Source organism: Podarcis bocagei, assembly GCF_964188305.1.
Source record: "Podarcis bocagei genome assembly, chromosome: 3".
Lineage (NCBI taxonomy): Eukaryota > Metazoa > Chordata > Lepidosauria > Squamata > Lacertidae > Podarcis > Podarcis bocagei.
In genome coordinates this window covers 32,609,171-32,628,116 of record NC_138127.1, presented here as the reverse complement: position 1 = coordinate 32,628,116, position 18,946 = coordinate 32,609,171, and the positions used below count along the sequence as shown (strand labels likewise).

Genomic DNA, 18,946 nt, shown 5'->3' with positions numbered 1-18,946 from the left:
ACACTGACCAGATGTCTGGAAGCTGTGGCTGGATGGTTACGTGGGAGCCGGTTGAAGTTAAATCCTTCGAAGACAGAGGTCCTCTGGCTGGGGCGGGACGATATGGGATCGAGGGGGCAACTCCCATCTCTTGCGGGGGTGCAATTAGTGCCAGCACCGTCCGTTAAGAGTTTGGGTGTAATCTTCGATACCTCCCTCTCTATGGAGGCGCAGATTACAGCTATAACAAAGGCAGCATTTTTTCATCTCCGCCAAGCTAAGCAGTTGGCCCCTTATCTCTCTCGCCCTGACCTAGCCACTGTGATCCATGCGACGGTCACCTCCAGACTGGATTATTGTAACTCGCTCTACGTGGGGCTGCCCTTGAGACTGACCCAGAAACTCCAGCGGGTGCAGAATGCCGCGGCGAGACTCCTTATGGGGTCTTCGCTGCGAGATCACATTCACCCAGTACTATACCAGCTGCACTGGCTCCCGGTGGAGTACAGGATCAGGTTTAAGGTGCTGGTTTTAACCTTTAAAGCCCTATACGGCCTAGGACCCTCGTACCTACGGGACCGCCTCTCCTGGTATGCCCCACAGAGAAACCTACGGTCTGCACATAATAACACCCTCAAGGTCCCAGGCCTCAGAGAGGTTAGGCTGGCCTCAACTAGAGCCAGGGCCTTCTCGGCTGCAGCTCCAACCTGGTGGAACGCTCTGTCACAAGAGACTAGGGCCCTGCGGGACCTGACATCCTTCCGCAGGGCCTGCAAGACAGAGTTGTTCCGCCAGGCCTTTGGTCAGGGCGCAGCCTGACTCCCTCCTCTGGCAACCTGCACAGAATTTTGTTTAATCGGTTGCCATCAATTTGATTTTAACTAATTTTTATAATGAAATATTTTTAGAATGTGCTATTATTTGATTGTTTATTTGACTGTTGTTAGCCGCCCTGAGCCCGGCTTGGCTGGGGAGGGCGGGATATAAATAAAATTTATTATTATTATTATTATTATTACTGTCCTGCATTTGATAAAATTCAACTGCTCTTCAGATGTGAAGTGGCAGAAAGAGAGATGACCGGGGGGGGGGGGGGCGCTGATTCTAAAGGCAATGAGGAAAGTCATTTCATCTATTTATAATTCTCATAAAGAGACTCACTTAAGAGGCTTGGCTGGAAATGTAGCCTCTGTTCCATCACAGCTTGTGATGGCAGACTGGTACAAGGAACAGAAAAAAGCTCACCCCAGCTCTCAGTACTTTAGAAAAGGGAAGGCATGCAATGATACTGAAATACGGCGCTACAATTTACATACTTTATGTTAAATCCTACTCTGTTTTTATATCTTTATAGTATACACAAAGGTCTGCTACCCAATCTATCTGGTGCTAGAACAGAGAAGTTACAGTTGATCAAAATCCACATTACTGCCTCAACAGCCACACTTCTCAAATGAACCAAAGGCAGCTTGGGATGGAGTTTGACCTACTTTCCTTTGGCAGAGGAAGCAATTTGCTGTGATGCAGTGGTGTGTGTCTGCATGTGTGCGAGAGAGAACACTCTGATGTGCGCATGGAGTGATCCCACCCACCAGCTGGCACATCTGTAAAGTGATGTGTGTGCACATTCATGCAAGGGAATGAGGATGCCAACTTGCATGCTGTATACACTGGCTGAAGCAAATACATAGCTTTGGGTCAGACACTGTGTGTATATGGAAATGATAGGATTGAGATCTGCAAATGCTGTGGAGTTACTTATTTCAGCTACCCATTTGCTTAAAACGTCTCATTTGAGACTTATTACAAAGGGATAGTGATTACATGAATGCATGCACTTGCAAAAAAAAGAGAGACTAGGATATAAACAAATTCTAAGGCATGTAGTCAAGGAGAAACTCCTTAAGGTTAATATTTGTATTCTTTATTTACTTTGGAAATAGGATTTCAAGGTGGAAAAATATCCTACTCTGCATTCACTCCCCCTTCTTGGTGCATCAAAGTTAAAAATCAAATCAATACCATCTCAGTATTAGACGGTGGTGACAGCATGCGGACATCAGTGCTGTAATTAAAAAGCCATTCCGCTCACTTGGTAAAATGTAATTTTAGCTGTAGTCACTAGCTGTTTCCAAGCAATCTATTTACCCCCAAAATATCCTGAGGCTTGGACCGAAGAGTGTGAAATGATCGAGTTTTAGTTATCCTCATACATAACAAATTTCAATTATAACTCAGACTGTAAAAAATGTTGTAATAATATTACACTGAAGTCCCCCTGCTAACTGGCATCTATGATTGGGAAGGAGGAAGAAAATGTAACCATTATTCTTGCTCTACATCAGGCTTCTTCCATGTGCTTTCAGGGAAAAAATGACTTGAACTGACTCAAAAGAGCAGCTCCTGGTGTACAGTTACGATGTCCATGCTAAAAACCCCACACCTTCTTCATGGCAAAAATATTTTCTATCATTGTCATTATCCAATGAGCTAGGGCTTTGTTGAAAACATTTATCCATTTTCACCATTTACAAAAATTAGAACTTTTGCATTGTAAAAGTCTCTTTTCTCAAAACACTCCTTTGTGTTTATTTATAATTAGATTTGGTGACCCACAATGGAAATGGTTTAACATCAGTGTGTAATTGCACCATTACACACACTGCCTGCTCTCTTGGCTCATATGACTAACACAGCATCATTACCAACATGGAGTTCTTATCACATAATATTATTTTTGAAGTTGGTGCCAGCAAGAGAGAGTTTGGCAGTGGCAGCCGTCATGTTGTGGTTGTGCCTTTCAGAGCAGCGGCTGTGGTGGAAAGTCTAACAGAAAAAACAGCGGAGGAGCTTTTTAAGTACAGTGGTACTTCGGGATTTGAACAGGATCCGTTCGTGCGCATCTGCACGTGCACAGGTCGTGATTCACTGCTTCCGTGCATGCGCATGACGTCATTTTGAGTGTCTGTGCATGCGTGAGCGGTGAAACCCGGAAGTAATGCGTTCCGTTACTTCAGGGTTGTCGCAGAGCGTAACCTGAAAACGCTCAACCTGAAACATATTCAACCCGAGGTATGACTGTACATAAGAATGTAACATCTTGTCCAGCATCCTGTTCTCAGAGTGGCCAACAAGATGCCCACGGGAAGCCCACAAACAGGACCTGAGTGCAACAACACTCACCCTGCATGTGATTCCCAGCTACTAGTATTCAGAATCAGACAACTCCAACAGCGAAGGAAGAACGTAACCATCATGGATAGTAGCCTTGTTCTCCATGACTATCTCTATTCCTCTTTTTAAGCCATCCAGGTTGGTAACTATCTCTACCTTTGTGGGAGCAGTGTTGGACCATCCTGCCATGAGGGAAAGGGAGAAGAAGTTAAACAAAAACAGTTTTTTTCAATTCCATTGTAACAATTCTTTTTTGCATTGATGCTTGCTGTAACAATCTTTTGTAATCTGTATCAATATTTTCAGAGGACCACCTGAAAAGCAGAAATACCTTAGATAATGAAAAGAATTGAAACTTAGGTATCCAACGATGAGCTCCATGACTGACAGGTGGGATATAAATGCAATCAATCACTGAAAATGGTGCACATCCTAGGGTTGCAATGTGTCCTCTTTTTTCAGGACATGTCCTCTTTTTCAGGGGTAAAAATTGAGACAAATTGCATTTATTTGCTTTGAATGAGATTTCAGAGTGAGTAAAAAGAAAGTTTCAAAAATTCATTTGATGTGATAACTGCATTTGATATGTCAAAGTGCACCCAATGAAGGAAAAGTATTTTGGGGGCTTATAGGAGTTCTGATGCCCGTGTGGACCTCCCAAGCCTTTAGTATTTATTACTTTCTGTTCTGTGTCTCTAAAAAAGTGTGCATACAGACTGCTTGCCCTGGTAGATGCCATGGGTTCATAAGTGCAGAGAAATAACAGGAACAGGCCATTGGTTGTTGTATAAAATCCAAGCCAAATATTCATTGACTGCAGTAGGCAAGGCAGGGTTGGCAGGGATCAGTTACTCATTCCACCCACCTCTATATACTGTTGGGGTTGGGAAGCAGCCAAGCCCCCTTCATGGAAGTCATTCAGCACTGAACCCAGTCATGGTGCAAGCCAAGTATCCAGGATCTCACTGGGTGACTGTGGTGAGGATCCCGGCCAGGTAGGGGCCTCATCCTAAGCTTAGGGCATGCAATAGTCAATCCCCCCTCAGGACCCTTATGCAGCTCCCTTTATTATGTTGATCCTGCCCAATGCCATTTCTGCCCCCATACGTACAAATATTGCCAAATGCCTAACAGAAGCAAGCCTTAATTTCACTGAGCTAAAATAACCCCCACTAAGGGCCCACATTTCCAGCCCAGTCAAGCAGCAGCCCAAATATTTCAGTGAATGCTCTTAAGTTAAGGGTGGATGGGAAGCTCACAGGGTAATATGGCCCCGAACCCTTGAGGCTGAGGCTGTTTAAAGTCTTCAGCCTCTGCCCCATCTTATGAGATCTATGGGAACTGAGCTTTCCTCACTGGTCTCTGGGCCATCCATCACACATAGTGTGCCTGTAATGAGGCTTCTTTCATTTCAACTAAGGAGGAAACATTCCTGGCATGTGCATATTGAAACATAAGCAAGGCTCTGTGAAACAGAAGAAATATGGCACACAATTTTTTAAAGCATTGTTATCAATCAAATAAGAAAGATATAAAAGGATTTTATTTTTGGAAGGTCTTGCTACAGAGTTGCAGAGGTGGCTATGAGGCTTGTATTTTAAATGTTGATTAGAACCCACCAGCAAATGCAAGCCGTGATCTAATGGTGGCTGAAGGAGGCGGGTAGGGAATTGTCTTTTCTGGCACCCAGCAATAGCTCACTCCTCAATGGCTTAACTTGTAGGAAGATGCTGAAGAGATGCAAGCTGCGAAGTGCTATGAATAAAGTAGCAAGTTGGTTACTGTCGGGTTCTCTGTAACTTTCCGCTTCTCCTATTTCTCAGTTTGTCCTACAGTTATGCAGATCTGCTGTGCGCGTTAATCTTTCACTTGGCAGCGAGAAAATGTTTGGGATGCCCATTTGAGGATCAAGATGTGATGCTGTTGATTAAATTACAAATGACACATGGCATCAATTCTTATTAGAGATGCTCAAGGCAAGCAGTAGCGTAAGCAGATTCGCATGGCCTCTGTGAAACACTTTATCTTGCCCATTTCTCAAAATGCTCAACTCAGTAATTATAAGCCAAGATTTCAGGCTAAGCTCAGCTGAGTCGTGCAGTTAGCTGTCAATCAAGGCTGAATTTTTTTTGGCAGTGTCTATGTGATAGTTAGGGATCATGGCTTTTTCACCCTACCCCTCGCGCTAAACAATCACCGCCCATTCCAGGAGTTTACTGGGAAAAGAGCTGCGTAATCAATTCTCCTGCCCATCATTTCAGAATCAATAGCAGCAACTCTTTACAATGACATTGAATTTCCAGACTTTCAGAATGCTGAGGACCTTTCGGTGCAGCTATAAAAGGTACAGAGGGAGCCAAACATCTTCCAGGACTGTACCTTGGGCAAAAATGGGGCCTACACATGTGACTAATTTATACTAAGGTTACCAGATTTCCCCCCCAATAAATCCGGAGACACTTTTCAATTTCAATGGATTTTGTATGGGGACTGGTTTGTAAATCCGGGGACTGTCCCTGGGAAATGGGGACATCTGGTAACCTTAATTTATACCATCTGCCATGTACACCTAAATGTCACCTAACATTGAGACTTCCAAGGCATTTTCAGACCTTTTCCTTGTGTCAAATGAATGTATGGAAGGGGGTGGGATTGTGTTTCATGGCACCCATGTATTTTGCCCCTACACATTAACAGAATTGTAGAGTTGGAAAGGACCCAAAGGCTCATCAAGCCCCTGCAATGCAGGAATCATTTAGCAAGAGTTAAAGGAGAATTAAAAAAAAAAAGGGGGGGGCTTTTTGCTGCCAGCCTTGCTGCATCCCTCCTCCTCTCCATCCCAGTATGCTGTGGTGGCTCAGCTGGATGGAAGTCAGGTGAGCGGTGTAGCCCCACAATGCGATCTGCTACCATATGTGAGATTATACTATAGCCTGCAGGGATAATGGAGTGGGATCCATTTAGGTCTCCCTAGATCAAAAAAGGACAGTGTACCTTTGCTATGTAGAGGCCTCCATCAAGATCTTGGACCTCCTAGGTTCAAAGTGATAAACAGCCAGCTTCCAAGGCAGAGGCGGTTTTAGGGTTGTGCAGCCAGTGTAGCCACACTGTAGAGAGTGCCACGACAACTCTCTGCACAGAGTGTGAGAGGCAGGGCACATGCTGAATTTTAGGATAGCACGGGGTGCTGCTGAAATTTGAAAGCCCAAAGTCTACCACTGCTCCAAGGTTACAGACCAAATCCATACAGGAGAGTCACACAGGGAACATATAAATGGAAGGTTTTTGCAGTATGTTAAAACTTTTAATTGGTTTTTGTTGGCTAGCTATATACTGCCTGGGGTTGTTTTTAAAGCATTTGTTGTGTCTTTTACCATATTAGTTAGAAGTAAATATTTGCTTTCAATAGTGTGATCTAAATGATTCAATTTCCTGCCATCTGAAATGAGAAAGCAGCCTTCTCTTAACCATCAGGTGAGATGTTTGCGAGTCCAAGGGAAAATGGCACATGAAAACATGTGCGCAGCGTGACAGAGGTCTTGGCAATTGGCATCTGAGTTCTTTTGATTTTTATGGGAGCATTTATGTTGCATTTCCAGTCTGTCAAAATACTACACAAAGTCAATTTGTTTATCAATAACAACTTGCCGAAGAAACCTACCTTTAAATAGGGCTGCGATAACTCAGATGAAGACATGACAGGCACATTTTGACAAAAAGTGATCCATCAAATCTCTTAACAGATACGCAGTAATTAGGAACAGAGCAGGTATTCCAGCTTGCGTTCAGTTCAACACCCATTTAGAAAAGAACTAGTGCATATTAGGGAGACGGATGCCACCTACCTTTCTAAGCTTTATTAAACTGTAATTTTGGAGGCACAAGGACAGCTATTGACTCTTGGAGCAGGTTTCAAATAAGGCAAGTGTTACTAAACTGGCAGGCTTGTGGGATTGAGACAGAGCATTTCCCTTCCAGATCACTGGGTTGAAACAGGCTAACTGCACATTGTAACTTTTTAACTCCTGCTCGGTGGCCTTAGTAGTTTGACTGTTACAGTTCATTTACTAGAGAGCAGGTGTTTATTTCACACACGCACACAAGTGCAAACACAATATAAACTACTGCCGCAGCACCTGTCATGCTTCTAAGAAACTGTTTCGGGTCCCCTCCTCGGGTACCAGCTGCAGTTTCCAAACTGTTTGCAAAGGCAGCTCCATGTATAATGTATTGTCGCAAGCTAACCTAGAAGTTAGGCAATCCCTGTCCATATAGGGGTGTTGCTGGGCCACCAGCTGAAGATGATGGAAGGTACTCTGTGCCACTGAGGCCACCTGAGCCTCAAGTGACAGTGAGGGATCTAGAAGTAACCCCAAGCTGTGTACCCAGTCCTTTAGAGGGAGTGTAACTCTGTCAAGAGCAGGCCGCTGCTCACCCATCAGGTCTAGGGAACCACCAGTTAACAGTGCCTCAGCCTCATCTGGATTGAGCTTCAGTTTGTTGGCTCTCCACCAGTCCAGTACAGAAGTAAGACATCAGTCCAGTACATCCACTGCCACAACTGCAGCTGTAAGGGAGAGGTGGAACTGTGTGTCACCAGCATATTGCTGACAACATGCTCCAAAACTCCTGATGACCCAACTCAGTGGTTTCATGTAGATGTTAAACAGGATGGGTGATAAAATCAAACACTGTGGAGTCCCACATTGAAGGTTCCACAGGGCCAAATGAAACTCCCCAAGCACCGTCTTCTGAAAGTGACCATCCAAGTAGGATTAGAACCACTTGAAGGTGGTGCCACCCACCCTAACTCAGACAACTGCTCTAGGAGTATACCATGGTTGATGGTATCAAAAGCCCTTGAGAGATCAAGGAGAATTAACAGGGACACATCCCTCCTCCACCTCTCTCCTGACAGGGGTCATCACACAGGGAAACCAAAGCAGCTTCCATGCCCAAACCAGGCCTAAATGGATTTAGAAAATAGGGTTTGTTTAGGGAAGCCTGGATCTGGCCCATGACCACTCTCTCAAGAACCTTGCCCAAGAAGGGGATATTAAAGACTGGATGGTAATTACTTTGATTTTCTGAACCCAGGGAGGATTTCTTAAGGACTGGCCTTATCATTGCCTCCTTTAAGCAAGCAAGGACCACTTCCTCTAGCAAGGAGGAGTTAATCACCTCCCTAGCCCAGCCAGCTATCTCCCCATGGCTAGTTTTTATCAGCCACAAGGCGCATGGGTGCAGATGGTCACCCAGACTGAACCAAGTACCTTTTCCATGTCTTCAAGCCTTCCTAACTGAAACTCATCCAGCATAACAGAACTAGACAGTGTTCTGGACACCTCTTGAGATTCATCCACTGTAACAACTGAGTCCTGGCAGATTCAAGTGATTTCATCCTCAAAATGCTTTGCAAACAAGTCAGTGAGCTACCTTCAGTTCTACCACCTCCTTTGGGCCAGACTTTTGTTGTTGTTTAGTCGTTTAGTCGTTTAGTCGTGTCCGACTCTTCGTGACCCCATGGACCAGAGCACGCCAGGCACTCCTGTCTTCCACTGACTCCCGCAATTTGGTCAAACTCATGCTGGTAGCTTTGAGAACACTGTCCAACCATCTCGTCCTCTGTCGTCCCCTTCTCCTTGTGCCCTCAATCTTTCCCAGCATCAGGGTCTTTTCCAGGGAGTCTTCTCTTCTCATGAGGTGGCCAAAGTATTGGAGCCTCAGCTTCACGATCTGTCCTTCCAGTGAGCACTCAGGGCTGATTTCCTTAAGAATGGATACGTTTGATCTTCTTGCAGTCCATGGGACTCTCAAGAGTCTCCTCCAGCACCATAATTCAAAAGCATCAATTCTTCGGCGATCAGCCTTCTTTATGGTCCAGCTCTCACTTCCATACATCACTACTGGGAAAACCATGGCTTTCACTATACCGACCTTTGTTGGCAAGGTGATGTCTCTGCTTTTTAAGATGCTGTCTAGGTTTGCCATCGCCTTTCTCTCAAGGAGCAGGCGTCTTTTAATTTCGTGACTGCTGTCACCATCTGCAGTGATCATGGAGCCCAAGAAAGTAAAATCTCTCACTGCCTCCATTTCTTCCCCTTCTATTTGCCAGAAGGTGATGGGCCCAGTGGCCATGATCTTCGTTTTTTTGATGTTGAGCTTCAGACCATATTTTGTGCTCTCCTCTTTCACCCTCATTAAAAGGTTCTTTAATTCCTCTTCACTTTCTGCCATCAAGGTTGTGTCATCTGCATATCTGAGGTTGTTGATATTTCTTCCGGCGATCTTAATTCCGGCTTGGGATTCATCCAGCCCAGCCTTTCGCATGATGAATTCTGCATATAAGTTAAATAAGCAGAGAGACAATATACAGCCTTGCCGTACTCCTTTCCCAATTTTGAACCAATCAGTTGTTCCATATCCAGTTCTAACTGTAGCTTCTTGTCCCACATAGAGATTTCTCAGGAGACAGATGAGGTGATCAGGCACTCCCATTTCTTTAAGAACTTGCCATAGTTTGCTGTGGTCGACACAGTCAAAGGCTTTTGCATAGTCAGTGAAGCAGAAGTAGATGTCTTTCTGGAACTCTCTAGCTTTCTCCATAATCCAGCGCATGTTTGCAATTTGGTCTCTGGTTCCTCTGCCCCTTCTAAATCCAGCTTGCACATCTGGGAGTTCTTGGTCCACATACTGCTTAAGCCTGCCTTGTAGAACTTTAAGCATAACCTTGCTAGCGTGTGAAATGAGTGCAATTGTGCGGTAGTTGAAGCATTCTTTGGCACTGCCCTTCTTTGGGATTGGGATGTAGACTGATCTTCTCCAATCTTCTGGCGACTGCTGAGTTTTCCAAATTTGCTGGCATATTGAGTGTAGCACCTTAACAGCATCATCTTTTAAAATTTTAAATAGTTCAGCTGGAATGTCATCACTTCCACTCGCCTTGTTATTCACAGTGCTTTCTAAGGCCCATTTGACTTCACTCTCCAGGATGTCTGGCTCAAGGTCAGCAACCACACTACCTGGGGTATACGAGACATCCATTTCTTTCTGGCATAGTTCCTCTGTGTATTCTTGCCACCTCTTCTTGATGTCTTCTGTTAGGTCCTTTCCACTTTTGTCTTTTATTATGGTAATCTTGGTACGAAATGTTCCTCTCATGTCTCCAATTTTCTTGAACAGATCTCTGGTTTTTCCCATTCTATGTTTGCCTCTATTTCTTTGCATTGCTCGTTTAAGAAGGCCTTCTTGTCTCTCCTTGCTATTTTTTTGGAAATCTGCATTCAATTTCCTGTATCTTTCATTATCTCCCTCGCATTTTGCTTGCCTTCTCTCCCCCGCTATTTGTAAGGCCTCGTTGGACAGCCACTTTGCTTTCTTGCATTTCCTTTTCCTTGGGATGGTTTTAGTTGCTGCCTCCTGTATAATGTTACGAGCCTCCATCCATAGTTCTTCAGGCACTCTGTCCACCAAATCTAAATCCTTAAACCTGTTCCTCACTTAGACTGTGTATTCATAAGGGATTTGACTTAGATTGTATCTTACCGGTCCAGTGGTTTTTCCTACTTTCTTCAGTTTAAGCTTGAATTTTGCTATGAGAAGCTGATGATCTGAGCCACAGTCAGCTCCAGGTCTTGTTTTTGCTGACTGTATAGAGCTTCTCCATCTTTGGCTGCAGAGAATATAATCAATCTGATTTCGATGTTGCCCATCTGGTGATGTGCATGTGTAGAGTCGTCTCTTGTGTTGTTGGAAAAGAGTGTTTGTGATGACCAGCTTGTTCTCTTGGCAGAACTCTATTAGCCTTTGCCCTGCTTCGTTTTGAACTCCAAGGCCAAACTTGCCGGTTGTTCCTTTTATCTCTTGACTCCCTACTTTAGCATTCCAATCCCCTATAATGAGAAGAACATCCTTCTTTGGTGTCATTTCTATAAGGTGTTGTAAGTCTTCATGGAATTGGTCAATTTCAGTTTCTTCAGCACCAGTGGTTGGTGCATAAACTTGGATTACTGTGATGTTAAAAGGTCTGCCTTGGATTTGTATCGAGATCATTCTATCATTTTTGAGATTGCATCCCAGTACAGCTTTCACCACTCTTTTGTTGACTATGAGGGCCACTCCATTTCTTTTATGGGTTTCTTGCCCACAGTAGTAGATATGATGGTCATCCGAACTGAATTCGCCCATTCCCGTCCATTTTAGTTCACTGATGCCCAGGATGTCAATATTTATTCTTGCCATCTCATTTTTGTCCACATCCAACTTACCAAGGTTCATGGTTCTTACATTCCAGGTTCCTATGCAATATTTTTCTTTACAGCATTGGACTTTCCTTTCGCTTCTGGGCCAGACTAAAAGGCCCTAAAAGGCCCTGTGGTACCCAGAAAAGCTTTGCTGGATGGCACAGCTATGATGCAATGGAGACAGAAAAGTATGCATTCTTTGCTGCCTTCATTGCCATTCAATAGGCTTGATAATGAGCATTCACCAGTGTTTGATTGGCATTTTCCTCCACTTGTATCCAAGCCATCTCCCAGCTTGTTTCCTTGCCCTGAGTTCTGGAGTATACCAAGTATTTGATGCAAGTAAATGTGTGTTGAGGACAATAGCCTCTTAACCTGATCCTAAACATAGTACATGGAAGTACATTCCATCAGGCAAAACAATCTGTGCTCTTCTCAGTTTGATAAATTGTTCACACTGAGGAACCCAGCCTGGATTAAAAGTTATATAGAAGCAGTCAGGCTCCTATTTCCTTTTCGCTATCTCATTTTGAAAAGCAATTGAAACTTAAAATATTCTCTTTCACATAGAAAAAAAATTGGGGTTTTAGTCCATTTTCTTTCAAAAGCAAAAAATGAAGCAATAGATTGCCTCCCTCTTATACTATGCAGCACTCTTAAAAGCCAACACAAAAACCCAAATGGTTACTTTCTGCCTGCTGAAGATGAGCACAATCCAGTCAAAATCCAGCATGATTAAGTCCCACTGGTCTCAAATGCAGAGTTAAGGCATATGCTTAACTTTCTGCCATTCAAATCAGTGAGAATAAAGCACTTACCTTAGGCTGGATCTGTAAGAAAAACACTGGGGCCTAATTTAAATAGTAGAGTGCTTGGTATCTGGTGGGCGGGGCTTGTGTGTTTTGCTCCGGAATCAGCCCCTCCCTTCAGTGTGTGTTCCGTTAAGGATGTCAGTTAAGAGGGACCAACTGCCTCTTCTTGTTACTTGCCTCATGTTGTTGTATTTAGTTTCTCTCATTATGTTATTTTGCTACAGTATTATTATAGCTTAGTTTTTATTTACACGAGCCCCTTATTTTTCTCAAAGAAAAAGAAACTCTGCTGAAGAATGGTGGAATATCCTAAACTTTGGGTGAGTGAGTAGATATTCCCAGTTTGCCAAGAGGATTGATTTTGTTAGTCTCCCCACCACCTCCACAACAGGATCATGCCCTACCTCTTTAGTGACTGTTCCCCCTTCTTCGAAGCAGTTTGTCAGAAATGCTTGCGACACCCCAATGACACCCCAGTGGCTGAAACCTCCAAGCACGTTCCTTGCTGCTGAAAAATACATGGCTGCCAGAGAAAAGGAGACATTCCGTAAACTGCATGTCACTATCAGCTATTGGTGGTCAGTGATTTGTTCTGAATCCAAAGGCTAAGGCAAACCTCATGCTGCTGTATGTCAGATGCAATTGGTCCAAAGTCAAAGTTTTACAGCTCAGACAGGGCACACTTTATCCTTCAGGCTGCTACTTAAGCTAGCCGTGACCCTGAGGAGAACCAGTCAACAAAACAGACAGACAAGAGGATGTGATTTGTATGCATCCCTGAGCCTGCCCAAATCACCTCTGACCCGCAGGTCAGGCTGCAAATGACAGTGGAGTGCATGCACCTGATCAGACGGCACAGTCTCATTAAAAAGCCTGGGAAGAAGGCAGCAGTTACACAGTGTTTACACACAGAGACCAAACGCAATCTAGCCAGGAAATGAGAAAGGGAGAGAGAGAGAGAGAGAGAGAGAGAGAGAGAGAGAGAGAGAAGGAAGGAAGGAAGGAAGGAAGGAAGGAAGGAAGGAAGGAAGGAAGGATAAACAATTTGATTCAATGGAAATATGTGAGCAACACATTATGAAATCCCAAGCCAATCCTGTACTTGCATATACCTGAACAGGATCCCTGCATTTCGATTGATGTATAAATTATGTAAGGCCAATTTATACATCCGGCAAATTCAACTGATAAGGCTTTTTTTCTGAACCTTAACATCACAAACTGCAGGGAGGGGTGAGTGAGTTGCCTGTCTGGATGCGCCGGGGGGGAAAGAATCTCACTCTGCATAATAAAATAGCATGCCAGAAGAAAGGTTTTAGATGAGGAGTGCCCAAACATGATTCCTCTACCTGCAGCCTGATGTGGAATAATCTAGGACAAATTTCACCACTTCATTGTTGTGAATACAAGACAGGTTATAAAAAATGCTTTTTATGGGTGGATTCCAATCTGTTGAAACTATACCTGCAATACAGATAACACTCAGCCTCAAGATACTATAGTTTGAACCAGATCTCAATCCTATATTGCTGTTGTGCTTTATGCTTCTCACGCAGCAGAGGGCAAATAATTTCACGTAAAAGGTTATGTTGCACATATATTTGATGATCTGAAGTTTGGGAGCTGATTATCTGGCAAGATTATCTCTGTTTGTAGACTGTTTTAAGTTCATGAGAAGATCAGCCAAATCTCAGTCATAGGCTCAGTGGTTGCTGGTGGAGATATTACCACCAGTAGAAAATACAGACTCTGGCATGCACACGTGTATACACACAATCCATGGCATGATTGCAAAATATCAGAAAGGACCCCCATAAAGAGCAGCCTCGGTAAAGGGCAGTTTGGTTTTTGTTATTGACATCGTCATTTTATGGGGCAAACATGTACGAAGACAGCATGTCTACGGTTTGCCAAAGTTCAGTACCCTTTCAGTTATGTTTTTTGTTAGAGTCAAATTAACAGCAAAACATGGAACTAGTTTATTAAGGTAGAAAATGGGTTGAGGTGACAGAATCACTCTCCCAGAGCAATGCCCAGCTATTTTAAGAATATTCCCACCACCCACAACACACAGAAACACATGTCTAATTTTTGTAACACGTCCACTATAGCACAGCGCTGGAAAGTTTCTCTTTGCAGTATAAATGTGTTTAACTTTGGCCACATTATGACTAGTGTACTTAGCATGAGAGATTCACAGACGACAAGAAGAAAGTTTAAGAAAAACAGCAAATGTTAAAGAGGAGGCTCTAGTTTTGTGTGTGTCTTCGTGATCAAGGGAAGGAAGAATTTCTTTGTGTCAGTACAAAATGTTACTCTGTCCATGAAAGGAAGGAGACAGAAGGGTAGCTCTATGGAAAAGGCTGACAGCATCTGACCAACTCAGCAGGAGAAACACTGGTTATCTCTAATCAGCACCTTCTGTTACAAGAAACAGCTCTTAAATATATGCAAAGCCCTGGAGCCCTGTTCTCGGGGGGGGGGGGGATATCTTAGTGATTAAAGAACTTTAAATAAATAAATAAATGTCTGCCTAAACTTTCAAAGTTTCTGAACTTCTGCTGTGGAATTTATATATGCATATATATAATAGCGAAATAAAACTACTCAAGCATAGGATATCTCCATCTAACATCACGTTCCTCAGTAGTTTCTGTGTTATTTGACTCCCTTTAATGCCGTCTGCCTGGGACTCGGGTGTGGGTAAACCCTCAGCGCCTAGGACTTGCCGATCGTCAGGTCGGTGGTTCGAATCCCCGCGGCGGGGTGCGCTCCCGTTGCTCGGTCCCATCGCCTGCCAACCTAGCAGTTCGAAAGCACCCCCGGGTGCAAGTAGATAAATAGGGACCGCTTACTAGTGGGAAGGTTAACGGCGTTTCCGTGTGCTGCGCTGGCTTGCAGGATGCAGCTTGTCATGCTGGCCATGTGACCCGGAAGTGTCTGTGGACAGCGCTGGCCCCCGGCCTCTTAAGTGAGATGGGCGCACAACCCTAGAGTCGGACATGACTGGCCCGTACGGGCAGGGGTACCTTTACCTTTACCTTTAATGCCGTCTGCAGTTACTTGGGACTCATCCAGACTTCCTTCCCCACCCCCATCCCAGCTTTTCCCCAGGAAAACCTACGTTTTAGCGCTGAATTGGAACAAATGGGTTTTCTGTAGATTACCATTCCAGTTTACCGTTAAAGAGCAGATTTTCTGGGGGAGGGCAAAGGCAAAACATCTTGGATCTGTGCCTAGAAGGCATGGGATAAATGGAAGTGTGGATGAACCCTTAGTTATGGATTTTAGAAGGGGAGTGAGTAGTTTAAGGCCCTTCGGTACTATCACACTGGTTTGCACTGGAAGCCCCAATCCCTGATTCCTTTGTCAGCAGTAGTCCCACCTTTCTGAGAACCTTACACTGCAGCCAAAACATATGATGTATCCTCTGGCTCAGTCTTGGCCTGCCAGGGGGTCCAGGTTAGCCAATGAAGCCATTCTTCTTAAACCATGCTCAGCTGACATCACCTGTGACATCATCTTATGGATGGAAAGGCAGGCTTAAAACCTCTGTTGGCTGCACACACCTATTCCCAGCAGGGAACAGGGGTGCACAGCCAAGGCAGCATGATTTCACCCTGTCAGCTGTTGGCTGAAGGGGTTAAATCCTGCTCCTGATTCAGGAAGGTGTTTGCATAGGAATCCCTTGCTAAAACGAAGGGGAAAGACCCATTTTAACAGAGCCTTGCAAGGTGCTTTGAAGTCCCAGCTTCAGAACTTCAGAGCACCTTGCACCCAGCATTCATTGTAGCACCAGGTGATTATCAGGTAGATGATGTGTCCCACCTGTCTAATTTGACTTGCCAGACTGATTTTAGTAAGGATCTGGCACATGGAGTCTAAAAGATTCTACATCCTTGCATAAACCTTTACCTACTGACAGAAATACCGTTTGATACTCAACTTCAAATTCTAGGTCTGGTAGAATTTCAAGCCACCTGGGTGCCTGAGACAGCGGGATTTTTGGCTGTAAACACAAGCAGTTATACAGAGCACTTTCAGTGTGATGTACTTTAACTGGTAGCGGGAGATCTAAATCTATTTGGTTCTTTTTGTAATGTGGTCTATTTTTGAATATTACCGAGCCTAGCATAACTGGAACACAAACACAGCACTTCCAAATTGGACGGCATCTTACCAAAGATGCCCCCCCCCCGCATCCTTTTTAGGATTTTATGGGATGTTACCTCACTTTATGACAGTTCCCATTGTAGCGTAAATACTGAACATTTTCTGTAAGTGAGGCAATGCACTGTGAAATGTCAAGCAAACGATAAAATCAATAATCTGCAAGTTACCAAAGACAAATGCTCACAGCTGCTCACAGTGGATTGCGGGTAGGGTGGGGGCTGTCAAAGACAAATGCTGAATTCGGGAGACCATGTGCTTTACTGCTTTTCACTTCCCCTCATTTCATAGGGTTGTTGGCTCTAAGGCTTTGGCTCTGAACCTATTCTTATGGTCGAAATGGTTTAAATCTCAGGGTGTATTAGAAGCACAGAAACTGTGACTTTATTTTCATTTGGTAAGTGTTATTTTGTTCCAGTGCATTACATTTTAGGATTACACATGGTTCAGCCAGCACTTTCTCTTCTCTGGACAGACCTGGGAGTTCGCAATACATCATATTTATAGGTTACACTTTGAAGCAATTCACACACATTGTTATGGTGCTCTGAGTGCTCTGAGGGTGTTTCCTGCTTGGCAGGGGGTTGGACTCGATGGCTCTTGTGGTCTCTTCCAACTCTATGATTCTATGATTCTATGATTATGGCTAAGCACTATTCTGTCTGTCTCTCTGTTGGTTTGTCTACATATGGATAAGCTTACACCAGCTTAGTAAGGTAGGCTGATATTGCTAAGAGTGGGCTGAGATTGTGGGAAAAATAACTTGCTTAAGTTTTCGTAGCCAAATCATGGCTGAAGCCAAAGCACAGTTGAAGCTGAATTGAGTATTTTCTAGTTCACTGTTTTCATTCCTAGCCACTATGCCACACCTGGGATTGCCAAGGGAATCTCCTTCCTTGATTCATTTATGTTATAAACCATAATATAGTAGACTATTTGGGAGTTAGCTGCTTGTACTGGCTCCATTGAAACCACTGTAAAAAATGCCTTTAGAGTTCATAAAGGTTGGCTGGGTGGGCAGGGAAGGAGAAAATACTGCAAATCTTTCTGGTAAGGGTTGCTTTTAAACTTGTCTTGTTAATGGACTGAAGGGGGGGGGGGAGGAAGCATTGGAGACCCACTACTCTATTGCTAAAAAGACAAAGGGGAGGCTGGCAGGGGGGGGAGGGGGAGGGGAGGCACAATAGCCTAAAGCAAAAATGGTACGAGTTCAAAATTAAAGGAAAAGAAAATAGAGCAACACAGTGACATGCATAATCATGTAGGTTATAACATTTCTTTAATGTTTTATGCAGCCAATAGGACTGAAGTACTCAGAGGCTTCTGTCAGCGCTGGTATTTTCTTATCACAGCATGCTTATTGCGACTTTCTAACTGCTCTGTTGGTCCAGTGTTACTTTGCTACTGAAGAAAATCAGATGGCTTCTGGCTTTTCTTAAGTATTGCACCTGCAGTACTGCCTGCCTCCTGGGAATAATTCAGCTCATTGGTAAACACAACCCTTATACATCAAAAGTTTCCACTTTCTCTCACCCCTTTTAACACGCTGGCCCCTCCCTCTCTGCAGGCTTCTTGTGGCTGTCTAGGGAATCTTTCACTTTTTGTCCTTTCCTGACCCTCCTGCACCACATTCGAGTCTTATTCAGACCATCTGCTCTCAAGGAAGGTAAAACTTCTGCTGTGAAAATAGCCGTTGTCCCTGGCAGTTAACTTCTTTTTTAAGTTACCTTTTCAGGATGCTTGGCATTTCCCCCCTCCCCAAGAAAAGAGGGAGTAACATTTGTGAGATCTTAATTCAGGCTCTCCCTTCTGGCTGGAAAAATAGTTTACAATTGATATGTTTCTGGTTGTCGCCTTCCTTTTCCTCCACCCCCCCCTTTCCCAGATAGTGGTATGCTCTTCTTGTTCCTGACAGAAGTGTTTCTAAAGGCCTGCTCAAGCCTCACTAAGCAGCTGTGCGTTAGGTCATTTTCCCAGGAGTTTTACATGTGGAAAGCTGGGCATTTAGCAAGGCCTCAAAAAGGACACCATCTGGCCCTAGTGAGGGGAGGGGGGAAGGATCATGACACTTTCAGTGGTACCAACAGGCCCTGATGAACCATAAAGGAATGCAGGCCTAGACTGTGATCCAATAGCGACTGGCCCAACAATCACCTCAATGACAGCTAAATCCATTCATCTCCAAAGTTATCTCATGGCACAATGGACTTTTGTGCCACGCTGTTTGCTGAAGGCGTAGTAGAATCCATTTTGATTTTTGTGCCGGGTTTCGGGGCCTGCACATTTTCCTGGAAGGCATATGTAGCAAACTTTGAGTTCACAAAAAGACACATCTCTCTTAACATTCAGGCCCTCTCCATTTCTGTCTTTCCATGTCTACCCAAAATATAGAAGAATAAACATTAGTCCCAGGAATGCTTTCTAGGTCTGTGGAAACTTAGTCAACATTTCAGAGATTTCAGACAATGATCTGAACCTTGATTCATTTATATTTTATTGGGGAGGGAAATCCCATTATTGTAGTTTACCATTTACACCCCCAATTAGTTTTGTAATTTGAAATGAGGC

The 18,946-nt window shown here is 44.0% G+C and overlaps 1 long non-coding RNA gene across 1 annotated transcript; it reads right to left on the bottom strand.

The window, feature by feature from the left end:
- Positions 1–4,820: 4,820 nt before the first annotated feature.
- Positions 4,821–14,774, bottom strand: LOC308583718. Its single transcript, XR_014006372.1, has 3 exons — positions 12,613–14,774; positions 7,589–7,720; positions 4,821–5,073 (listed from the first exon to the last, which is right to left on the bottom strand). It is a non-coding gene; the product is annotated as an uncharacterized lncRNA (long non-coding RNA).
- Between the last annotated feature and the right edge of the window lie 4,172 nt (positions 14,775–18,946).